Source organism: Gavialis gangeticus, unplaced genomic scaffold (genome assembly GCF_001723915.1).
Source record: "Gavialis gangeticus isolate Ggan-Ray unplaced genomic scaffold, GavGan_comp1, whole genome shotgun sequence".
NCBI classification, from domain to species: domain Eukaryota; kingdom Metazoa; phylum Chordata; order Crocodylia; family Gavialidae; genus Gavialis; species Gavialis gangeticus.
The window spans coordinates 61776543-61783762 of NW_017728992.1; positions in this window are offsets into that span (position 1 = coordinate 61776543).

The window sequence follows — 7220 nt, forward strand, 5'->3', positions numbered from 1 at the left end:
GAAAAGTACTGAATTAACTATGTTTATAATTAGAAAGCAGGAACAGACTCATTCATATCCTGCTAATATCTTTGCTCAGGTAAGAAAAAGGGGGGGGAAAAAACTCCCTAGAGGGGGAAAAAAATGCTCTTTCTATTTTTCTACAGTGCCCCAGGGAAGGGCCTCTGATGCAGAGGCCCTGCTTTTACAAATGTTTCCCTTTCCTTACACGGTTCTTTTAATACGAGTAAAAATTCCAAATTCCTCATTTGTTTAGCCTGAAATCCCTTGCACATTCCCACAAACTACTTCCTTTTCTCTCTCTTTAGCAGAACTCCCTCTCTTTTTAATGAAGAGAAGTTCAGAGAGTTTTTCCCATGAATAGATGGCAGGCACCTGGGAGTTATGAATTTTAAAGTGATCATTTTCTTTCAGCCATTCTGGACAATGGGGATCTCCTTTTGACTCACTTTCACAGCTTTGAGAGGCTCTCAGATCAGCCACATTCCAATCAGATTGGAGTCAGATCAGAGCTGTGCTGGACTGCATCAAGGTCTCTCACAGAAAGACAAGGAGCAGATGGCCAACACTGAGCTCTCCTCCCCTTTTCAGAGTGCAATGGAAGGCAATGTGGGAAAGCGTTCCCCCAGCATTGCCTATTGATTTCTGAATAGGACCACCACATGCCACCAGCCTGTAGGTATGAACCTCTGTTAACAGATGGTGAGATCATTATGAGCAATTAATTCCTTTAATGTATCAGTGGGAACATGTTGGAAAGATGATGCAAGCACAGAGTGAATAGTGAACTTCTCATTCCTGGGGGAGGGCAGCCTCTACATCACTGAAGGATGGGAATTTTCTTTCAAGGGCTCTGTACATACTGAGAACTGAAGCTAGCAGTTTGGTCCACAGAAATGAGGCATGGTTTTTATTAACTAATCATCCCTCCCTCGTTGATATGTGATTAACAACAGATTTCCTTCTAGGTCATATTTAGGCACACAAACAATCCAAAACAATGGGAAAGTCGAAAACGAATCAGCATATTATAGGAACATAAGGAAATAGGTCCAAAAGATTATGAAGGAATATTGCTATAAATGTTATGTTATTAATTTATATCCATCATAAATGTAAGGAAAAAGATTATTATGAACATAACTATGTATATAAAAATAAATAAATAAATGAGACTTTCATATAAGCTTTTAACACAAAAAGTATAAGCATGCAAAGTAAACCTTTTATAATCTTGTCTAAAAGTTTAGTAGCGAAGATTTTTGTATATAAATTGTACTAGCTATAATTTCAAGAAAATACAAAATACAATGCTGAATTGCAGAGAAGTGTGCAGAAAATAATTATGTACAAAACTATTGTATTTTTGCAAGTATCAAGGTGGCTCAAAAGACCATTTTACAGTATATATAAATATATGTATGTGTATAATATACATACACACACATGCACAAAAAAGATTTCTTTTTTTATTTAGAGACAGAAGGAAAACTAAGGGCATGGTATAGATGGCTAGTTAGTTTGTGTTCTTAAAGATGACAGGAAAATGTGAACAGGAAATACAGGCAACTATTCACTTATTCATATTTAAATGACACTTTTTGCTTGTAATTAAGACACTTGAGTAGTGTGTCTGTTCATGAAATTTACATAACTGTACAATAGCTTGCCTAAGTGAACAGCAAATGGTAGTTAACCTTGGAGTGTATTATCTTAATTGAATAAATCTGGCTATAGTTCAATAAATTAAAACAGAAATCTTTAAACTGCTAAAATCATTTTTAAAAACACATGTGCTATTGAATGTTAAAATGGTTGTTTTTCCTTCTAGATTTTTATTTCTGCTGTAACATTAGTCCTTTAAAAAATCATTGCAGAACAGTGAAGACATAGATACGTGTTTGCTGTTTTTCCCTTATTGTTTGCAGTTTGTGTCAGTGTCACATTCTGGAAAGCCTTGATAAGAATATCAGAATATTGAATCAAAATGTATAACTTGTGTGTTTGAGATATTACCTTCCCTACTTACTCTGTCCTTATTGGATGTCTGTCTTTCCCCTCCCCCCATTGTGTACCAGCTGAGTATCCCATTGCACAGTAAGAAATCTAGGTGGGAGAATATAGATTTTTTTTCATGGGTTAAATAGGAAAGCCACATTCCACCACTTTTCCAGTTAAATCAGATTTTATATGTGGTCTAAAACCCCTCAGATTAGAGCCCTTCACAAGGAGCTCAGAATGTGTCCCTCACAACACTGATTACATTAAAACAGTAACAATCACAGTTTCCGAGATTATATAGTTAAGGCAGGAGGAATCATGCAGTATGTTTACATTTGCACGAAATAAGTTAATGAGAAGCCACCTGTGTCTTGTATCAGTTTACAAGACAAAATAGAGGAACACAGGTGTTCCATCCGTTTATTTGTCTATTTTTTATATTAATTTACAAACACTAAAATCTAACATATTGTAGTTGAATCCAGCATCACACACTTTTAAAAGGAGAGTAATTTCAATTTAGTTTGTTTTTTTTGTTTTTTAACCACGAGGACTATAATTTCTGGGCTATCAAAACATCTGTAATGTGTGCTTCACTCATTCCCACAATGTTCACTATTGTACCTTATGCAACATACATTGTACGCGCTCAGCCCTAACCCATACGGCTGGGTGAGGAGCATTCACACTGTGAATTACCATTTTTCCCAGCATCTAGCGCTAGTCAAAGACGGCACAATAATAAACTAGAAGCGCCTTTGTCTGTTAAAACATTGTTCTTCATTACTACATGAAAAGCAAATTGTCTTTGTATAGAGGAAGAGTGGCACGCAGTAGCTCTGGGAGTAGGGGGAAGGAATTTGTATCATTAGCTGACCACCTCACAGATACAGATGACAGACAGCAATGTTTTCCTCAGTAGCCCACCCATCTCTGTCTTGGAAAAAGATTTTAGCCATGGATGTGTTGGTTATTAGGTTTAATGCAACACAGGATTAAAGGGACTGCATGCTTTCACACAGAGAGAAAATATCTGCAGCTTCCCTCCACAGAGGTTTTTTTAAAATCACGCAGTCTCTTATTGATCCCCAAGTAAAGTGGGGCAACAGAGAAAAAAATCATCATTTTGCTTGGTTCAGGTTAGCAAACACAGTTCATCTACGAGGTTGTTATACCAGTTTAATCTCTGTTTTTACTGAAAAATAAACCAATCAATTGCAGTCCACATCAATCTGTTTTATTGAGAGTATCAAGTAATCAAGATATCAAGTAATCATTGTGGCACTGATGATGCAGGCAAATTAGGGAATGCATCTTCCCTTGTGCAGGCAACTTCCAATTCTTCTCACGGGTTATTTTTACACAGATCATGCCTTACGGGAACAGAGTGTCTTCTGTGAAACAACCAGCAACCTTAGAGGCACACGGACCTGGGGGATTTGCAGGCTTGCAAGGCCACCTACCTGGGTCCTGCTGCCTCTTCACTTGGTTTGGCCCCATATGGCCAATGACAGCCTTAGTTCACATGGAATTCCTATGCCAGCTGCTGGTCCTCATGAAGTGGCAGATCCACACTTCAGAGGAAAAGAGTGGAGGAATCTGGGTACAGGGACAATGCAGCCTTGGCATCCATTCCCACACCCAGTACCTCAAGCCATTCTCTACCCTGCCTCCTCTCCACAAACCTATCCAAAATCCCATGGCGGTTCTGCAAAACTGATTAACATGGAAAATGGTTCAGCAATTAATAACCTACTCCCCCTTCTGGCATGATCAGGGGCCAGGACCCTCTGCATTCTCTGTCTGATATTTCTTGCCTAGATAAGATGACAAAAGCCAACATCTTTCAAAGACAGGTATGTAAAGGACAGAGCCTAAATTTCTCTTAGGAACCTATGCAAGTGACCTGAATTTCCAAATTAATAAATACCAAACAGCTCCTATTCATGAGCAATCACTCACAAACAAGTAAGACTGTCTTCCAAGGATCTTAATAGTGAGTCTGTAGATGGGTCCATAGCCCAATTCTAGATCCACATGTCTTGTCATAGTGATGATAGATGTTTGCAGGAGGGATGGGCACTGTGTTGCTGCATTGGATGTTCTGATGTTTTTTTCACTTGTTCCTCTTTTCCTCTTCTGCCTGTTGACAAGCTGTTTCAAAGTGTTGAGGTCCTTCCCAAAGAGCCTTCCTTTGATTTGGTGGGTCCTGAGCAAGGGCCTCCCAAGTGTTGAGGTTGATGTTACACCTGTTCATGTTTGCCTTCAGGGTGTCTTTGAAGCACTTTCTCTGTCCTCGACTACTTCGCTGACCTTTCAGCTGTGAAAAAAAGATCCTCTTTGGAAGGCAGGAGTCAGGCATATGAACAAGATGACCTGTCCAGCAAAGTTGGTTTTGGATGATCATGTCCTTAGTGCTGTTGGAATTTGCTTCAGCCAAGATGCTGATGTTTGTGCAGCTATCCTCCCAGCTAATCCAAAGAATCTTGCGACGTCTTCTATATGTGGTCCAAGTTTCCAAGCCATGCAGCAGAGCTGGAATGACAATAGCTCCATAAAACAAGAGCTTCATTTCAACAAGGATGTCATGATTTAAAAAGACTCTTTCATTCAGACGTCCAAAGTCTGCACTCACACATTTCAAGCTGTGTTGCATTTCCACATTGATGTCTGCCTTTGATGAAAGATGGCTTCCAAGATTGGCGAAGTGATCCATGTTCTCCAGCAATTCTCTGTTGATTTGAACAGAGGGAGAGGGTCATTTCTCCATTTTGAGCAGGTTGGTAAAGGACTTGCATTTTTCTGAAGTTTAGAGTTAGGCCAATACTTTCATAGACTTCCAAGAATACATTAAGCATGATTTGGAGGTCCATTTCATATTGAGCAATGACAGCATTATCATCTGCATGCTGGAGCTCCATTATGGATGTTGTCGTGGTCTTCATTTTGGACTTGAGTCTGCTGAGGTTGAAGAGTCTTCCATCCATCCTATACACAATTTCAATTCCAGATGGGAACTTTCTGTCAACAAGGTGCATTATGGTGGAGATGAAGATGGAAAACAGAGACAATGGAATTCTGACACACTGTGACCTACCGGATATCTGACTCCCCAGGTACCTCTGCACTTTTACCTTTGCTGCTACATCTCCCTTTGCCCCCGACCCCCAAACCCAGCCTGTTCCTCACCCCCTGGTGCCTCTGTTTCCATTTTCACTGACTGGGTTTCTTGCCTGCATTACGTGCCAGGCCATCCTCTGGCTTCTTTACTATTCCTTCCATCCAGGACCAGGAGACACACCAACTGCAGGTACTTCCTCAGCCTGACAAAGGGTTTTTCAACCTGAAAGCTTCCTAAGAGATATTTCTCTAACTGTTCCATTTTTTTTCATAATAAACATACAAACATAAAAACACAAGATAAGCTATCACACACACAACAAGTAACATATATCCAACACAACATCTTTACTTCCTGCTGCCAATTCCTTTATAACAAGAAAGGCTCTGTGACAGTTCCATTTGGTTACCTTAGGTGCTACTGGTGCTATTGTTGTTGAGCCAGCTACATTATTTTCACCTGACATTGTTTACAGTGGTGGACTGGGATGAGGCTATAGGAGAGGAGGAGGCCTCACTGGGGCACACTGCCGTGTTGTACAGAGGCCCCAGTGCCAGGAAGGGTGCACCTGAACATAGACACAGTGTCACAAGCGCCCATGTCACAAGTTTTGCCTGTCGACAGCCAGAGGTGCAGAGCCCCAGAACCCTGAGCCCTGCTGCACCTATCTCGTTGAGAGCTGGCAGGCTTTGTGACTGCAGCATGGGCTAGCAAGCCTGCAGTTTTGACCCCACTATGGCTTCACACATACAGGTGACAGGAGTTTTTCTCTCAAGATTTTGGGGTGCTGTTTCGCCGAACCCCCTGTAGCTCTCTTCTTGAAACTTGGCACACATCATGGCCCCAGAAGAGGCTACCATTCCTGCATGTTTCATCCAATTCTGGCCAGAAATGACAAAGTAATAGCCTGTTTTGACCTTCCCCATTATATCCTATGGGCGAAATGTCGAAACAGGGTCAAAACGGCAAAATATTTCGATGAAACAAACCAGAACAGCCATTTTGACTCAAAACAAAAGTCAAAACAAAGCACCATTCTGTCAAAATGTTGAAACGCTGGTCAAAACGAAATGCTTCCATTTTGCACGCCCTGCAAGCTACCACTAACATCTCATCAGTCAACAAATTAACTGCAGCAGTAACAATTCCAAAATAAATCATGCTCTCTTGTATGCCAGGCTGGAGCAGATGGCAAATGGCAACAAAACCTCCTCCAAATTATGCACTCTGCTGCAGCACACCTGAACATGCTTTTCTTCTAAGTTACTTCCTATAACAGGTAACTGGGGACTCCCTGTTACTTTAAGAGTGACCAACAGCTGCAGGGTGCCCCAAGTGCAGGGAATTACTTACCAGCATTGGCAACGCATAGGGGCTGTACATGAGTGCATGGGCACCCCCTGCGAAAAGCACCGTCAACACTACCAGTATTCACCATCCCCTCCCCACCCTCGCTGCTAACACCGCTGGTGGCATCTGCAGAAGCTCCCCACTCAACCCGCCCCCAACACTGCTGTGGCTGCCTGTGGGAGCTCACTGCCACCACACCCCCACTGCCAACATTGCCTGCGAGCAGTCACCATGTCCCCTCATCCTCCAGGGGCACACGTTGTTCATGCTTACCAGTAGCTAGGAGAGGCTGGTCAGTATGGGACTGCAGGCACCCAGTGCAGAACAAGAGGCTCAGTAGTAAAGCTCAGTAGGGCAGAGTAGCCCAGGTAGCAGAATACTTACTGTGGTGCTGGCAGCACAGCAATACTACTGTAGGACAGAGTTCAGCCTGGAGAGGAGGGAAACTGCTACTGCAGTTTGTCTGAACTGCAGACTTAATAGAGGACACCCGCAGCAGGACAAAGGAAGGTACAGGACTCCCCAGGTTTGGTAGATCTATAACCCAGGCTGAGTCTAGAGAAGTGGGCTGGCTCTGCAGGCTGGCAGGGAAGGAATTCTGCACTTAGAGGACTATGCTGAGTGACTGATTGAGATCTGCCTGCCATGAGGACTGCAAGCAAGGAACTGAAGGGTTGCAAAGAGCTCAGCAGCGTTATGCAGCCAGAGTATTTATAACTTCAGTTATAGCCCAGGGGTTTATTTTTTG